Source organism: Castor canadensis, chromosome 1 (genome assembly GCF_047511655.1).
Source record: "Castor canadensis chromosome 1, mCasCan1.hap1v2, whole genome shotgun sequence".
Classification (NCBI taxonomy): Eukaryota; Metazoa; Chordata; class Mammalia; order Rodentia; family Castoridae; genus Castor; species Castor canadensis.
Genome location: NC_133386.1, coordinates 70,222,120 through 70,242,277, shown reverse-complemented (window position 1 = coordinate 70,242,277; position 20,158 = coordinate 70,222,120).

Genomic DNA, 20,158 nt, shown 5'->3' with positions numbered 1-20,158 from the left:
TGTAGTTAGTTGCTTCTCTATTTGTAGATTCAGAAAGGACTTTGCTTCTTGCTGTGAGTGTCTTTTGGGGGTCCCCTGATCTTCCTTCTTCAGGTTAGTTAGTTGCCACTGGGGTTTAGGAATGTCAACAATCCACTATCTTGCTCCCTCCACTGTTCTAAGTTTTAAATTTAAGTCTAGGTCATATTTTGAGCTAATTATGGTACAAATGGATATTTAATTCTTATAGTATCATTTTTGAAAAAAAAGTGGACCCTTCATTGGCAGAATTTCCTTTGTACCTCTGTAGAAAATCAGTTTTCCATGTGTATAATTTTAAATTCTTATTTCCTGTTATTTATTTCTGTCTTTATAATGATGTCACTGTTTTTATTATCCTTGGTCTATAATAAGTATATAAATCAAGTACTATTACTCTTTCAGATAAGCCTCTTTGAAAGTGGCTTGTCTATTCCAGGGCTTCTGCATTGTCACATGAATTTTGGAATTAATTTTAATAAGCACATCTTCCTGAAGTTTGATTGATATTAAATATATGTGTTCAGTCTGGGAAGAGGTAATATCTTGATAACAGTGAGTCTTTTGAACCATAAGTGTGGTTTAGCTCTCATATATTTAATTCTTTAATTTTTTCCGGTGTGCAGGTTTTTCAACTGTGGAATTTATCCCTAGTATTTCATATTTTTGAGGTTGTGGTGATATTGTAAAATTTTAATTTCTGATTTTTGCTTTTAGTTTTTAAAAACACAATTGATTTTTCATGACTTGATCATATCACCTATAACCTTGATAATCTTGCAAATTAGTTTTTGTAGATTCTGTAAAATTATCTGTCTGCACAAAAGTACCTTCTACAAATAAAGTCCATCTTATACTTTTCTATCTAATCTGGGTGACTTTATTTCTCTCTCTCTTTGTTGCCTTAATCCCAAATCTAGAACATCCACAATAGTATTGAACACAAATGCTGAGAGTGAAAATGCTTGTTTTACTTATTATTTTGAACTTATGAGTAAGGAATTCAATCTGTCACTATTAACTATGCTAGTTGTAGATTTTCATAGAAACCCTCTATTAGGTTGCATAATTTGCCCCTATATCCTAGTTTTCTGAGTATTTCTTATGAAGAACAGTTTTTTAGTTTTTTCTAGAATGTTTTCTTTACTAAGATGAGAAATTTTGTCTTCCAAATTGATAATGTAAAGGCTGGTGGAATGGTTTAAGTGGTAGAGCACCTGCCTCACAAGTATGAGGCACTGAGTTCAAATCTCAGTACCACCAAAAACACTGGCAAAGTATATTAATGAATTTTCTAATGTTAAAATAACCTTCACTACTGGAACAAAGCCCTTGGTAATTATGTATCATATAGTGTATATTGTTATTTTCATTTTGTCAAAATTTCATAGAGAGATTTTACATCATGTTTATGAGAGAGATTGTTTCTTTCATTTATTTTTCTGATGTCTTTATTTTTGGTATTAGAAATTCTTGTCTGTCAGTTTCTCCTTTTCTTGTTTTCTTGATTAATATGTAGAATTTTGTGTAAACTTGATATTATATAATTCAACTTATATAGATATTATGTTGATCATACATAGTTATCCATCAATCATCTATCAATCATATATCTACCTATCTTTCTTTCTATCATCTATGCATTACCTATTTATCTATCTATCATCTATCATCTATCTTTCATCTATCTACATACCTTTCTATTCTCGGAATCGAACCCATGTACGGGGTAAGTACTCTTGCACTAAGTTACATACTATTCCTTTTACAATTTGTATTTCAGGATAAGGTCTTGCTAAGATGCACAATTTGGTCTTGATCTCAGTAAGTAGCTCAGTCCAGCATCGAATTTGCAATCTTCCTACCTCAGCTTATGTCACTACATCTGGCTATAAGCTTGGTGCTCGATATTCATTAAATGTCTGTCATAATTCAGTAGCAAATCAACTTGAGATAAGTTTCCTTAGGAGGAATAATTTTTACTACAAATGCAATTTCTTTAGTACATATATGGCTATTCAGGTTATCTATTTCTTCTAGAATGAACCTTAAGATTTTGTAGTTTTCAAGAAATGTGCATTTCATTTAAGTTGTCAATTTTACTGACTTAAAGTTTTCACAGTATTTCTCATTGTGTTCCACCTATAATATATATTATTATAGTGCATATATACATATACATACTTGTGTGTGTGTGTGTGTGTGTGTGTGTGTGTGTGTTGATATGACCTCTGTCCTTCCTGATACTGGTGATTTCTACCTTCTTTTTCTTTGGATGATCTATTAAGTTTATTGATTTTTCTCTATGCTTTCCTATTTCCCATTTCCTTGATTTATGCTATTCATTTGCTTCCTTTCTTTAACTTACTTGGAGTTTACTTTTCAATTTTTCTCGTTTCTTAAAGTGGAAAATTTAAAACATATATTTGTGAAAATTGTTTTCTTCTAATATAGATGTCCAGTGCTATAAAATTCCTTCTAAGTCCTGCTTTAATAACATCTTACACATTTGATATGTTGTATTTTCTCTTTCACTCAGTTCAAAATACTTTCTAAAATATTTTTAATTTTTCTTGGAGATATAAGTTATTTAATGGTATATTATTTTATTGCTTCATTCTTGAGAATTTTCCAAGTAGCCTTCAGTGATTTATTTCTAATTTAAATTGTCTGCAGCCAGAGAATATATTTTGTATGACTTGAATCATTATATATCTGTTGAGATTTATTTTATTGCCAAAAATATTATTTATCTTGGTAAATGTTCCATTTGTACTTAAAAAGGTTGTGCATTCTTCTGTTGTGGGTAGTTGTTCTATAAGTATCAATTAGGTCATCTTGGCTGATAGTGCTTCTTAGGTCTTCTACATTATTGCTTACATTCTTCATCTATCAGAAAAAGTGTTGAAATCTTCACTTATTATTGTGAATACATTTTCTTCTTTCATTTCTACTAATTTTTACTTCATATGCTTTGGTGCTTTGTCATGGGAGCACTCCATTTTAGGATTTTATGTACTCTTAAAATTGATTATGTTATTATAGAATGGCATTTTATGCATGACAGTAGTCTTTACTTTGATATCTGCCTCCTCTGGTACCAATGTAATAACTCCATCTTTCCTTTGATTAGAGTGAGCATAGCAAATATTTTCCATTTTTTAATTTTTATTCTATAGTGTCCTTATACTTATTTTTTTTCTGGTGGAGTACACAGAATGCAGTCAGCTCATTATTTTTATCCAGACTAACAGTCTTTGCTGTTTAAAAGATGTGTTTATACTGCTTTCATTTAATGTGATTGTTGGGTTTATATTTATCTTCTTACTTTTCATTCATCTCATGTGTTCTTTGTTCACCTTTTCTTCTTTGTCTGACTTCTTTTTAATTAATCACAGGCTTTTAAAAAATTCCACTTAATCTTTGTTGGTTTATTTGCTATATTTTTTTGTCATGGTAATGGTGTCTTTATCATTGGCAGTATACATAGTTAGTAATTTTGTACTTGACACATACTGTCAGACCCTTTCAGGTGGCAGGTTCCCGCATGTGTACTCCAACTGACATTTTTTTCAGTACTTGGGAAAGGCCCTTGCTAATCTCTGGTTGCTTTTTCTGTGCAGCTCTCTGCTCTTTAATGCTCTTAGTTGTGTACTCCAACCTCCTTGGTGGTCTGGACTTTTCAGTTCTTCTCACATCAGGCATCCATTACAACCAACCCAGTCTGTCCTTTCAGTGACTCCATGTTTGAAACCCTGTTACTGCAGTAAGCTGAGGAAGTCAGCATTTGTTCATCTTGTTTGCTTCTCATTTCTCAGTTCTAGGGCAAAGGACAGGAAAAGACAATGTCCAAGTTCATTAATCATTAGGCAGGTAAAATTCACTTTCATGTGTGTGTGAAGGAGGGAGGTCAGCTTTTTGTCCTGTGAAGCCCTCATCTAATAGAATGAGTCCCACGCACATTGGGGAAGCCAATGTGCTTCATTCAGACTACTGATTTAAAAAAGACTGAACTTCCCCCCAAAATCAATGACACAATGAAGAAATGAGCAAATGAACCAAACGGCACTTTTTCAAAGAAAGAGGTACAAATGGCCAAAAAAATGCAAGAAAAATTGCTCAACATCTCTGGCCATGGGAAATGCAAATCAAAGCCACATTGCTTCTATCTCACTCCTGTTAAAATGGCTATATTAATAACACAAACAATGACAAACGTTGGTGAAGAGGTGGGGAAAAGTGAATCCTCATACACTGTTGGAGGGAATGTAAATTAGTACAAACATTATGGAAAACAGTATGGAGGCTCCTCAAAAAACTAAAAATAAAACTGCCATATGATCCAGCAATTTCACTCTTAGTTATATACCCAAAGGAATGTAAGTCAGGTAATAATAAAATCACCTGCATACCCATGTTTATTATAATATTATTCACAATAGCTAAGCTGAGGAAACAGCCAAGATTCCCCACTACTCATGAATAGATTAAGATAATGTAGTATTGATATACAATGGATTTTTATTCAGTCAGAAAGGAGAATAAAATTTTGTCATTTTTAGGTAAATGCATGGAACCAGAGAACATCATCTTAAGTGAAGTTAGTCAGGTTCAGAAGGCCAAAGGCTACTGTTTTCTCTCATATGTGGAATATAGACCTAATACAAACACAAGCAATATTATGAAAAACAGATCATGCTGAGGGGAGGGTACAAGAGAGGGAGGGTAAAAGATGGAAATTAAGAAGGTGAAATTGGTTGATGTACTTCCTATATAAGAATGAATATAGAATTTTTAAACCTCTGAAATCATCATAAGAAGGGGACTAAGGTAGAAAGGAGAAAAATAGAGGAGATGAGCCACTTCAGGTTATAAAACATATATACATGGAAATGTCACAAGTGATCTCCCTGCATAGCTATCTTAAACAAACAAAAATGTCATTTTTTTTCTTTTACAAATCCAAAGCCCAGGAGGGAAGAGGGAAGAGGAGGTCCTGTGAGGGAGGAGGTTGCTAACAGTGGTTGGGGGAAAAATGTGGGGAAAGGGTGCCGAGTTTGAATATGGTGCAAATACTGTGTACACTTGTATGTAAATGGAAAAATGAGACCTGTTGAAACTATTCCAGAAATGGGGATGGGGGATAAAGGAGAATGATGGAAGGGGGTAAATTCAAGTATGACATATTTGATATATTGTTAGAATTTTGTACATTCCACAATATACACCCAGCACAACAATAAAAATATGTTACTTTCATCTAAAACACTCTCACAGAAATACCCAGAGTAATATTTACCCTACTATCTGGACATGCTGTGTCTTAGCTGAGTTGACACATAAAATTAACCATCACTCTTCCCTTAATATGAAACCTACTGTTTCATTTCCTCATGAAAATGAAATCTCTAGCATTCAAAAACTGATAAGATGAAATAAATTTTGAGCTCAAACTCAGATGATTAGAATTTTGGCTTTATTGCCTTTTTAACTACCTCTGTGACTTAATAAGAACTCAGCATTAGACCACATTCCAGGCTTAATTTGGATGATAGGACACTTGAAAATCATCTTAGAGGCAAAAGAAAATCATGTCTTAAAAATATATTCCATTTAATACCACTAAATAGTAATAGTCATGATAAAACATGACTCTGTTATGAATCAGCAAGACTAGGTAATGATCACAAGTAACTCTATAATCAAAATATTAGACACATGTATTCATTTTAACAATTTTGAAAGTGGTTTGCTGCTTAATTATATATTCCTTACCAAAACTATTAAATGGAAAATGGTAACTGGCACTGAGTGTTTATGGAAATAACTATGGAAATATGGGTACAATAATAAAATGGAGAACATTTATCTATTAGCTCTCTTGTTGTCTTACAAATTTAAACAATAGTGCTTTTAATTGAATTGTGGGTAGTTTGTCTTTGCCCAGACCAGAAACCACTTGGGACATAGATTGGTAACAGAAGGCATGGTTTTTAAGATGCATTGCAGCTGTATCTTAAATGACATATTTTATTAACTATGACTGTATAAAATGTGTATAGATACCCTTCTTAAAAATGTAATCCCAATTGAAGTACTTTAAAAGAGACAATGGGGATCTCATGCTTTAAATATCCTATGGGACCTACATTAATGCTATCTTCACAAATATATTCTCTTTTTTATTTACCCAGAATGAAATTATTGGCAATTGAATCAATAGGAAGTTACATAGAGCTTTTATAGTTATGTGAATGTTAGTATAGTCTTTCATTACCTCAGGGTTCATTGACTCTTCAGTCAATTCAAAGTCTCTTTTTTTTTCTGGGTAAGAGAATTTCATTTTTTATTTTTTTATTGTGCTGGGTGGGGTACATTGTGGCATTTTACAAAATTTCTTATAGTGTATCAAATATATCACACTTGAATTTACCCTTCCCAACATTCTCCTTTATTCTTCCCCCTATTCCTAGAATAACTTCAAAAGGTATCATTTTTGCATCTACAAACATGTACACACAGTTTTTGCACTGCATTTGTCCCCCTATCTCCTTTCCCCACCACTTCCCCCCTTTCACTGGTACACCCCCCCACCACAGCACAACAGGATTCAGATAAAAAGCTGGCATAGGTTAAATGCAATTGATGTATTTGTTTATTGATCTTCTAATAAACATTTTAAAGAGATATTGCAATTTTCAAGTAGGAAACTACTACCATCATACTGTTCGTATCAGCTTTTTCATTAACTGCACAGGCACTGCAACCTCTTAAAGAATGAAGATTTATGCTTATCAGACTTTCAGTTATATGCACACCTATCCACTGCCTGTGACTGATTATGTGTCGAATTCTTATGGTATTGGTGTTGTCCCTTGGGCACTGAACACCGCATGGTTTCCAAGATACTCTCTCCACACTCTTTGATGTGTTGGAATGCTTGAATTATTATTACTTTTGTTTGATACAGTGTTTCACCTTGTTGTGCAGTCTAGTCTTAAACTCAAGGGATCTGCCTCCTGAATAGCTGTGACTACAGGTGCACATCATCATGTCTGAGTTTGAATTCTTTACTGAAATTAACTGCATGTTTATAAAATTTGCTCGGATTTCCTCATTGCCTCTGAAATTCTTGTGGAAAATATTCACCTTCATGGAGCTTTTGCTTTGAGCCACGGTCTGTTATACCCATCATTTTGACCATCATCACTCCTCCTCCTATCTTTCTTTATGTCTTTCCAGAATATATACCATCTATTTTAACTGGTGTGTTTTATTGTTTTATTTTATAAATATGTGATAAGCATTTTTGGAAGGTAGTACCTAAATGGTTATTAGCTCAGCATTAAAATACAAAAATGAGGCTATAGCCAGTGCAAATAAATTCCTAATGGAGAAATCAATATGGAAATCTCTGCACTCAATTTCCTCCCACTGGTGGTCTACATTCACAGTGCGCAGGCTCGTTGGCCTTTTTCATTCCTAAATCATTCTTTAAGAAACCCTCAAATACAGTCACAGAATCTTCACAGAAGTCCAGTGGAGCCAGCACACTGTCTGAAGTAATGTTCTCACTTCCAGAAGAGGGAGTGGGCTTTTTGAAATTAGCAAGGATGGCTTTGATATATTCTCCTGCCTGTCATGAAAGATTTCTTCATCTGGCTTGTGTTCTTCCTGCCTGCCTCTGATTGATTTCATGTAATCCTGATGTGCTCTTTGTCGTTGCCTTTCATGAAGCCAATTTCCTGCAGGTGGTAGTTCATTGCTTTATCATAATACAATGATGTCTCCTACTGTCTTTTTTTCTTCAGTCAAGCTGAGGTATTATCTACAGAGATAATAAAAAATATTTTCCCTGAGATAACATTTTAGATATGTCAACTCATTAAACATCTCTAAGCTTTTTTGATAGGCTGCAAATGTTGCCTTGTTCACTTAAAAAATGGGGAAATTGAGATTTTGCAATTTATACGAGTTACCTTTAAATTGCAGCATTCCATCAGGGGTTGAACTGTTACCCTGGAATGAAATCCCATTCTCATTACTCTTTCCTATTAAATCAAAATGAGATAAATTTGTTGGAAAGTAACCACTCCTAAATGAAAGAGATGGTAGGTATCTGCTAGCTTTCCTAATCTTTTACTAATATAGCAACATTTACTAAAGTCTTCCTACCTATATAAATGACTTCTAACCAAACCACAACTCCAAGATTTAATTTTTCAGCTTATTTGGGACTCCAAGTAAAAGGCAGATGAAAGGCCCATACTTGGCATATCAATTTACATAAATTGTCATATAACTTACATCAGTGTCTTCAACTTTTAAAAATGAATAAAAGATGGACTATCCTTAGATTTGTTCATAGAGTGCATCTGAGTAATATATGTCTGATGTAAAAATTCTTCCAATGATATGAAATTTGGTCTCCTAAAAATTATCAAACATTCAAAAATATTTCTAATTCTATAATATGTTCAGAGAAATATGTTAAACCAGCTTAATCATCACAAAGATGATGTAAGCACTGATGCACTTTGTTTTCAATTCTTCCATAATTGGTATATTGCTCATTGTTTTTCCTGCCAGTTCAACTGAAGCAACAATATTAGAAATAATAATACCTTATTGTTTGCATCAAAATGATTTTATTTTAATGTATTTGTATTCTTTCTTCTAGAGGTCTAATTTTTGTAAATGTGGCACTATATTAATTCATTAACCAATATATAATTGGAAGAAATTTTATGTAATTTGTTGTTCAATCTTAATTACTGGCTATTAACTCCAGCAACTAGTGGAGAACATCCTTTCATTCTATATTTTTGATCTACTAATTTCCATTGAGTGAATTAAAAATTCCTTAATTATATACATTTGTTTTGAAATAGGTCTTTCTATATTTACAAATGTGCTCTCAAATTTGTGGGCTCAAGTTATCCTCTCACTTAGCCTCTCTAGTAGCTTTACTGCACCACTGGACTATGCTCTAATTACATACATTATTGACTCTCATGCTCATGACTCATAAATCACCAAACCAAATCTTCAATTTTCATGGGATATGAAAAGTTCATAGAAAATGAATGTATTTTGCCTCCAAAACATATTAGCTATCATTAAGTATAAAAACAATACAAATTAATAGACTTACTCATCTCTTTCCATGTTTTTGGTTGGTTATATATTTTCTGCTGGATTTTATCTATTTTAACATTTATTATAGCTATTCATAACTGTAGTTATGAATTTCCTTGCATATTATCAGAAACCAATTCAGTAATCTGTGAACTATCACTTGTAATAGCAATGGTAGATAAAGGAATATTTTTTGGTTTATTTTGCACTTTTTATTATTATGGATTATTATTATTAAAGTGTTATAAGGTATCTATACACAATGGAATTCTATGCAGCCATGAAGAAGAATGAAATGTTATCATTCACTGGTAAATGGATGGAGTTGGAGAGCATCATTCTGAGTGAGGTTAGCCTGGCCCAAAAGACCAAAAATCGTATGTTCTCCCTCATATGTGGACATTGGATCAAGGGCAAACACAACAAGGGGATTGGACTATGAGCACATGATAAAAGCGAGAGCACACAAGGGAGGGGTGAGGATAGGTAAGACACCTAAAAAACTAGCTAGCATTTGTTGCCCTTAACGCAGAGAAACTAAAGCAGATACCTTAAAGCAACTGAGGCCAATAGGAAAAGGGGACCAGGAACTAGAGAAAAGGTGAGACCAAAAAGAATTAACCTAGAAGGTAACACCCACGCACAGGAAATCAATGTGAGTCAATGCCCTGTATAGCTATCCTTATCTCAACCACAAAAACCCTTGTTCCTTCCTATTATTGCTTATACTGTCTCTTCAACAAAATTAGAAATAAGGGCAAAATAGTTTCTGCTGGGTATTGGGGGGGGGAGAGGGAGGTGGTGGAGTGGGTGGTAAGGGAGGGGGTGGGGGCAGGGGGGAGAAATGAACCAAGCCTTGTATGCACATATGAATAATAAAAGAAAAATGAAAAAAAAATAAAGTGTTATAAGGTTATTGGTCTTCATTATAGTCATTGTTCTATTGTTAGAAAATTTATTTTGAGGAAGTAAAATGTACTTATTTCTATTTATAAAAATATGAGAATGAAAAGAATCCTCCTTTAAATTTCAAACAGTTTTATAAAGGAAAACTGTAAATTTGTGGGTGGAAGTAATCACAGGTACAAAGAGGGAATGATAATGGAAGGGAAAAAGGAGGAGGAGGAAGAAACAGGTTGAGAGGAAGTTTATACAGAGGAGATGCCTCTTTTAGGGAGAATGAATTAATTTATAATATGAAATTGCAGCAGCAATTAACAAAAAGGCCTGAGAGACTGTGACAGCCTGAAATAGGTGTGTATTATTCTTCTTGAATGAATAAAGACTATCCAAGGTCATTTAAGAATTAGGAAGGAAGGAAGAATTAATGCTAGGAAGACAGAGAAAGATTTTTATTAACTACATTTGGGACAACCTGAAGGAGACAGAATAGAGGTAGGAAGGATGGTGGAGAGAGAGTTGAAAAAGGTCAAATAGAAAATGCTTGGCATTTTTACAGTGTATTAATAATAACAAGTATGACCCAGATTCTCTGTGATGTGATTTTATAATAAGATAGAGATGAAATATATGTTGCTTACTCCAGGTGGTAAAATAACAAAGGTTATAATAAGATGAAATACTGACAGAACAAAAATGAAGGAATTTCTCCTTGTTTGTTTGGCATATTCATATTGAATGAATACTAATTGGAATCAACTGCTGATATCCATTTGCAAACATTCTCCTTCCTATTCCAGGAGGATATGGACTTGGAGATGAAGTGGAAGAGAGAGCTGATGTGAAATATTCTAGAGGGATAAATCTTTTCCACTTCTTCCAACCAAAGTGCTTATAAATTTGAGAGCACAGGGTGGATTGTCCATGATCTTCAAGTACTTTCCAACATAAAGGATACCTTATTGAATTTCAAAGCCTCTTATAGTATGTGAAGCCACAGTATTCCCCTTCCCACCATTTCAATGACTTGCATAGATAGACGAGTATCTATTATGAAAGGACAGAATTCCCTTAGGTAAGCACAGGGAAAAGGCACCCATGTGACCAGGCACTTCTCTGTCTTTCACCTTTAGTGTCCTGTGGGAGCTCAGAGCTTGAGGAAATAGCCGTTCTTTTTAAGAACACAACTTGTGCATATAGTTCCATTTATTTTCTACTCTTGACTAAACAAACCCAACAACAAACTTAACCTAATAACAGCATGCAGGCTTAAATGCATTATAGAAATCCAAAAACTTATATCGATTCTAAACTGATTCCCTTGGGTTAACATAAATATCATATGTTAACTGTTTAACTATGACTGACAAGGCTTGCATCTATTTTTACTGCTTGAGGGACAAATAAATGAGCAAGACCAAGATAAAGAACATCATACAGCATCAGTTCTTTAATTACTCTAGCATGTCAGCAACAGCTAAAGGTCAGTGGCAGGGCCCATTGGTCAATGCCAACTCCAAATGGGCCACAAATGTATTAATTGCAGCAAGGACTCATTATGAACTCTTCAACATTTTTTGAATCTTTATTTATTTCTAAACTATATAACTTCCCAGAGAATTGAATTATATAAATTTACAAGAGAAAAATACTGTTTTATTTTGTTTTCAATTATTCTTTACACTGTTCCAGTCTGTTCTAGTGTTTGATTCTATGGCTTTAAAGAAGCCATAGAAGATGTCATCTAACTCTAAAACATAGGGATTGAGTAGCTATGACCATACTTAGGTCTTTATTTTTTTTAAAATGGTGTGTTTTCTTCAACAGTTTAATACCCTGGACGTCATTGTCTGTCTTTCTATAGTTATCCTTTCCATCCATCCCTCAGTCAACACAGTGCTCATATTTAACCTAGGGATATTCTCATCACTTTCGTTATAATATTCTCGAGGAAAAATCATGAAATCTTTAAATAGAATTGCTGATGCTGAAGTACTAATTTTGTTTATAAAGATAAAATAGTGTGTGTTCAGCAGGGTTTTTACTAAGACTTGTGAGGATTTTGATATTTGGCAGAAAATTAAATCCTGTTTAAAATGACCTGTTTTATAAATAACTACTTGGTGGGACTTACTTCAGTGGGATACCAACCAAAAGACTAACCACATTTCTACCTTGGCAATTTTCAAAGCTCAGTGTTACAACATCTTCTCACTAGGTTAACATGATTTCTGTTTTGAAAAGTCGTGTGCAGTGCATTCATGTTAATTGTACCATCTGTAATTTCAAAAATCTGTAGAGAAATAGGAATGTCTGTTTTTCCTCTGTAATAGTATTGATTTTTTTTCCTGAGTTAAGTACTTGACTTTCTTTGGAAGAAATTTTACTTTGGAGAAAAAGAAAATAAGGTTTTCAAACCCACAATGGAAGAATTCATAAATTGATCTCTGAATAGAGAAAAAACTCAAGAAATACATTTTTAACCACAAAAGCATTTCTTAAGCAAGAAAAATTGTATAGCTTTCATCTCAGGTAGATACAGGGTGAGTTAATAAGCCACCATTTGAGTGCACGTATTATAATGTTTAGGTCTCTGAATTATCTATTAATAACAATACCTCTGGGAAGCATCTAAATTTTTTCAGCACTGTTGAAATTTGAACTCAGGATCATATACTTGCTAGGCAGTACTTGGGCCTCACTCCAGCCCTTTTTGGATAGAGCTTTGCCTATTATTGCTCCAGGCTAATCTGAACTGTGGTCCCCCTCCCTATGATTTCTCCATAGCTGGGATTACAGATGTACACCACTATCCATGGCTTCTTTGTTTAGGTTGGTCTGATTTTTGCCCAGGTTGGTCTTAATCCATGATCCTCCCAATCTTCACCTCTCAAGTAGCTGCGATTACAGGACTGAGCCACCATGTGTGGTCCTTAATTTTTTTTTCTCCTTTAAACTTCCCTTTGAATTTGCAAACTTCACAAGAGCTGAATTAAAAACAATAGGGAAATTTTTCAAAAATTGTTTAATGAGAAATATTACTTGTGCTCTTTCTTCTAAAATATCTATTCTATTTTCCACACCCTTCTTTTGTTCAACATTTACTGAGTATGTACTATGTGGTACCATATACTATGCAATGATAACATATTAAACCATAAATAATTTATATATATGTATATATATATATATATATATATATGGCAAAAGTGATTTTCTGTCTCAAAGAGAATCCATTAGCAAATGGGCTGGGGTGGGGGAAGCTCTTCTTTTTTTTTTTGGTGGTACTGGGGTTTGAACTCAAGGCTTTCATTTTGAGCCACTCCACCAGCCCATTTTTGTGATAGAGTTTTTGAGATAGGGCTATTTGCCCAGCCTGGCTTCTAACTGTGATCCTCCTGATATCTGCCCCTTTAATGGCTGAGATTACAGTTTTGAGACTTGGGCTCTTCTTTTTTAGCTGAAAGGTTTAAAACAAAAGAATTTGACTGTTGCTTTAAGAGTTATTCCTTTGGTTCCAAGTTTCCTTTCTCACGTCTCCACATAGTTCTTCATATGCAGTAAAGCATTTATTTTATTACATCCATATTTGCCTGAAAAAAAGCAGATGTTTTCAATACCATTACTGGATAAATTTTGGCTAAATGCAGCCAAAACAAATCCTGCCATTGATCTCTTCTGAACTTCTGTGCAAGGTCACAATGCTCTGGGGCTTATCTTCTTGGTATGAGCTCTTGATCCAAAGTGTGTTACCTCCTTTGAGGGTAGAAAATTCCATATGGTGTGCAGAGCAGGTGCCAAAGGAGCAACACGTAGTGAGTCCAAGTTTCTCAACAATGTCTTGTTTTAAGAATCACCCAGGGAGGCTTAAAACTACAGATTCATAGTTCTCCCAGAACTACCAAATCATAATATCCAAAGGATGCATCCACAAATTGGATTTTTAAAAAAGCTCTTCTGCTGATTCTTTTGATCAGGAATTACTATGAAACACTGTACTACAAAGAAACCTGATAACTACTTTCAGGAAAAGTATGGCTTATAGATAAAAATTTTAAAGCCTGTTAGAGCTGATCCCAATAGAAATTAGAGCTGATCTTAATATTGGAATCCCTAGTGATCCCAATAGAAATTTAGCAGTTTGAGGTAAAAATCTATACCTCTTTTAAGTTATCACATAGGTAAATAATGGTCTTGGTACTTTTACAAGAACTAAATATGGGACCATCTTGTTTTGTAGGACCATTAAAGGAGGAGTAAGAATGTGATTGTGAAAGTAAATCTATGAATTTAAGGAAAAAGCCATTAATTCAAGTCTGCTGAAAGAAACTAAAATTCATGTTCCCAGCTGCCCCTCTGAGCCAGATGAAATTAAATCACTTCTGGTAAATATTGTACTACTATATTTTAGTAACTCAAAAATAATTTATACATTTTAAAAGGTGATTTTGCAAGGTATGTATGGAGAGAAACCCTTGTCATGTATCCAAAACATGCCCAGGAAGAATTTTAGTGCAATAAATGTAGTCACAATGAATCCCCTTTTAATGAGAGCTCTTTGGTCCTCTCCACATGGAAGAGTAAAACTCAAGTCCTGATCTTCTCTACTCTCTGGACAGAGAATTCAATAGGTTTATTGATTTGGGTATAGTTGCTTTAAAATATATATAAAACTAAGTCCCTCAAGATAGTATTAATTTTAATAATTTCTTATTTTAATACTTACTTGACACAAAAATACCAGTTTAGAATTATATTGTCATCCTTGTATATATCCAAATGCATCAGATAAAATTACTCTTTTCCATACATATTTTGAAAACCCTCATGAATTTCTGTGTGCACTTTATATTTCCCATTGTGCAAGGCTTTGTAATGTTTAATAACTTTTTTCCTATTTCTACTATGCACATTATACTGCTTATCCTCTTTACCTTTTTATTATTTTTAAGACTATATTAAATCTGCCAGAGTTTTCATTTCAAGAGCTATTTATTGAGGTTGTGTTAAGCATCAAATGCCAAGCTAAGGCCCTGTGATACCAGGATGAGTAAATAAAATCTTTGACATACTTAAAAAAATTTTTTTATTATTATTGCTGTGCTGGGTGGGGGGCACATTGTAACATTTACTAAGTTTCTTACAACATATCAAATATATCATACTTGAATTCACTTCTTCCACTGCTCTCTTTCAACTCCCCTCCAATTCCTGGAATAGTTTCAACAAGTATCATTTTTGCATTTACATACATTTGTATACATTATTTGCACCATATTCACCTTCCTACCCTTCTCCCCACCACCTCCCCACTCCTACTGGTGCAGCCCTCACCCTGGCAGAACCTCTTCCGCCCTCGCCCTCTTGTCCTCCAATTTTGTAGAAGAAAAAACATAAGTAATTAGAGAAACAGCATTTTTGCTAGTTTGAATTAAAGATAGCTACATAGGGAGTTTCCTTGTGCTGTTTTCATGCATATATGTATTTCTTGATAATGCTTCAAATACAGAGATGTATTCTATGTTCAGAAGCTTTTCAGGACGATAGAAATTTAGTATTAAAAAGATCAACATACCCCACATCTACTACTTTGCATGTGTCCAGCATGAGCTTGAAGAATTTCCCTCAAGAAGCTCCTTACTTTAGAAAAATCCCAACTGAGACAAAATTATTCCTAATCCCAAAGCCAAGACTAATATCCCTAAGTAAGTTTCTCAGTTCTAGTAGTATGGAACAAGCCCATCTGTTTTTGTAAACTTTATGGCGTATATAGCAGTTGTGCCCCACAAATGCTTCCTCATATCATATTATAACTATTTGTAATTTAGTACCCATTATTATTATTGTTATTATTATTGGCAGCTATGGGATTGAACTAGGGACTTTGCACTTGCTAGGCAGATTTTTACATTTTGAGCCATGCCCCCAGCCCTTTTTGCTCTGGTTATTTTTGAAATAGGGTCTCATTTTTTACCTGGGCCAGCCTTGACTGTTTCCTCATATTTTACATTGTCTCTGGGATGACAGACTCATGCCACCACATCTAGTTTTCCCCCACCCTCTTCCCACATTGAGATTGAGATTGGATTAAGCAAACTTTTTGCCATGGCTGGTCTGGAAAACATCTAGATCTCAAACTATGGGGTTTCCCAGCTGTTGGTTAAGATGGAGATCTCACAAAGATTTGTTCAGGCTTGCCTCAACCTCCTTCATCCTGGTCTTAGCCTCCCAAGTAGCTAGGATAATAAGCATGAGTCACTGGTGCCCAGCTTTTAGTGTGATTATTGACTTGTTTTACTTTCTTCTTTTACTTAAATTTGTTTTTACTGATTATACATTTTCTTTTCTCTTTTATTTCTTCTTTACTAATGTTCTTGGGAAAAGTCACATTTTCATTACTTATTTCTCTTGTTTATGGATTTGAAAGCTTTATTTTCCATTTTTATTATTTTCGTGGCTACATCTCTGTCAATTTTGAGTCTGCTGGAGTTCAAGAACATATTAACTGTACAGTCCATGATCCATCCTCATTGCCATGATGTATTTCTTTCATCTCATTTTAAAACTTCTCTAGATTGTCTTTAATTTTCCTTTTACATTTGGTGCTTATTGCACTAAACAATAAGTTTATAAGTCCCTCAGTTCCATCCTGTTTCTTATATCCTGCTTCTTGTTTTAGTTTTAATTTTACTTCTCATTTCTTCATCGCCCAGATCTTCTGTGATTAGTTTAATATCTATTCTTCTGTGTTTGAAAATGAATTTATTTGCTTTTATCTTAGAATCATTGTATATCTGGGCTTAGTTTTCAGATTGGTCTTTAATACTTCAAAATATTAAAGGCATTTTTCGTTGTCTACTTGGCATTTATTATTGATGCTGAAAATTGAGCATTATTCTGATTATCATGCCTGGTGTAACCAATATGACCTTTTCCTTTAGTAGCTTCTGAAATTTTGTTTTACTTCATTTTTTTTTGTTCTTTTGTCTTGGTGTTTTTCAACTTCACAAGTGTTTGAAGATATGTTTCTATCTACCCTCATTCTGACTTAGTATTCTTCTTTAATCTTTGGTCTTACTTTTCAAAGTTTTCCTCTAGAAAATTCTCAGTAATATTTTTGTCAAATACCTCATTTATCTTTTCTTTCCTCTGAAAATTCTTCTCCTCTATATTTTCTCATTTATGCATCCTATCTTTGTCTCAACTCAACTTTCATCTTTTCTATGACTTTGTAGTCATGGTTCTTTATTCTGAATGATTTCCAGATTACTAAGTTGCCCCTCTGTTCAGTGTTTATTACACTCTTTTGCCATTGTTATAGTTTTGTTCATTGTTTTAAAATATTTACAATATGCCTTTAATGGTTTTTCATGTTTGCAAATCACTTTAAATGCAAATTTTCATAATACATCTTTGGCAATTCTATCAAATAATTGGTAAAGTTACTAACAACCAAGAGACCATTGAAGGTCTTATTTCTACTCCATATACATTTGAAAAGTTTTTGAAGTGACATTGGAAGCACAGGGATTTTATTTGGGGTTAATGGCCAGAAGTATTTTCCCTTACAGTCATTAACCCTATGGGAATACCTAATTCCCAGGTCATTACTGTAATTATAAGACAAATATTTAAAACTAGCATAGGTGTATTAGTATATATGTTTTTGTATTTAGGTGACATTATCATAATTGGTGTGCATAGGGGATTTCTGGAAATTTGCTATTAACTCATTACCCATTAAAACTGGTTGATCAGATTATCATACATTTTCAATTCACATTCTATAATTAACTTGAACTGAGTACAGTTGGAGCAATATAAGAATATCAGAAACCACTTTCAATTAAGGTTCATATTGTGGTTAAATAGGCTGCAACTTTACTTTTAAATCGAAAGCAGATCTTATTAGGAGCATTTAATTCTGGTGATGTGCTGTTTATGCTAATTGTGTGAAGGCACAGATGTTAAAGGGAAACTGGCTTCTTTCTTACAGTGTGTTGTGCCATGTGCCCCAGAGAGACTATCTTATCTTGGACTTCCTTTAGATAACTTAACAGCTGCTGGATCCCTGATTGGGTTTGAAGCCCTAACTCTGACTCCCGCTATGATAGTTCAAGCAAAATGAAGTCAGCAGAGCCTCCAGACAAGCTTTCCTTTCAAATTGCTCCACAAGGCTGAGAGCTCAGTGATTTCTATATGTAAGAACTGCGATTTCTTCCCATCAAATTAACCCCCCACAATCCTTTCCCTAGCAGTCTGTGCTGCTATTAACTTCTTTTGAATAATAGTTTTCTTTGACTTTCAGCCTTGTGTTTGTCCATGGAAATGTGTGCACATATGTTTAGACTCAGGATTTATTTTAAATTTTCTTTAATATGTGTAATGACATGTTTTATATTAATATTTTATAATTCAAAATAATTAATAAATGATATTTGGATGGTGTGCATGATATAAATAGTATGGGTGCTGGTGGCCAATCTTGACCATGAGTAGCACTTTGCTTGAGGATTTCCTAAAAAAAAATCCTGCAATTAAAGAATAGTTTGTTGAGTTTTATTTGCGTCCTATCTATTTTTCAAATTTCACAGTCATAAAGTAACAAGGAAACTAGGAACTTAGAATCTAAGTATAAGAAAATGATTACATATCAAGACATTAAACCTACTAGACAATTCATCCAGTACAGGAAGCATGATGGGTTGTAAGAAATTTGATCACTGAAGATGTATATGTGCAGAAAATAGAGGCAGAAAGTTATTTTTTGAATTATACATTAATTATATAATGCAGAAAATTTTATTAAATTAGTAAAGAGAAAACCAAAGCTGTTTCAAGATCATCTCTTTTGCAGAGATACAGCGCTACTTTGGTTTACAAATTTTGGTTTTGTGCATTTTTTCTGTGAGTAAACAGGTCTTGGGATCTTGATGTCTGGCAGGCTAAGTTATTGCTTTTACCTTCCAATTTAAAACAACTGTAAATTCAAGAATCAATAAAGTCATTCTGTAAATAGTGCCTATGTCCACAGACAACAGGGTAGGTTTACTTTAGAAGAGTACACCAGATTTAAAATAAGATGATCTCAGTTGAAATCTTTGTTATGCTCTATACGGTCTATGAGATAATAGGAAAATAATGCAACTTTTCCATTATTTCTTAAATAAAATGGGATAATAACAGTGTATGATTCTTTGGGCATATTAATAAATGATAACTTATGAACTATAAAAATAAATTTATGGCTATACATTTTATAAAATTGAAGGGCAATGCATAGAATAAAATATTTAGTATACTGAGGGAAGAAACGCATGGATTATTACACATTGCAAAGGTGAAATTCATAAGTCTTGGATCGCCTTTCTCTGGAGGTCACTAAGCATAAGGCAAAACACTGTCTTTTGGAATAGTTCAATGTGGCTAAGTATGAAAGAAAACAGTGAGATTTTTAGACTTTTCATCTTCATATGTATTTTAGTAGCATAAAGATATTTAAACTTTCCTTTTGTGAAGACAGTTATCATTAAATGCCATGAATTAATAAGTAACAGTAGGATTGCCTTGTCAAAAATACCTTCTGGGATATTATTTTTTCATATCAAGTTGTTTTCAACATCAAAGTTTTACATAGTTACAAACAATGATTTTTTTCCAAAATACTAATCTCTATAGATTGCCAAATAATATACATAATCAATGATATGTCTTTGCTTCAAAGGACTTAGGATGAATAAAAACAGTGTCTTTGAAATCAAAAGTCAGAGGATTTTTGATTCAACTAATTACTAAACAAATAGTACTTATACATACTTCCAAAGGATGAACATGATCTAATTTCACTGATCATTTATTAATTATCCATTAGCCAGAGGATTTCCTTGGCCCTCATTCTGGACATAAATTTTCACTGAAATTTGGGTAACAAAATGATAAGACTATAGAATATAAAATTATAAAATTATAAGATATAATGATTATTTATATCTAAATAATTTTTTGGCACAGAGGTTTGAACTCAGAGCCTCATGCTTGCTAGGCAGGGGCTCTTATCACTTGAACCATTCTGCCGGCCCTTTTTTATGTTGTTTTTTTCCCT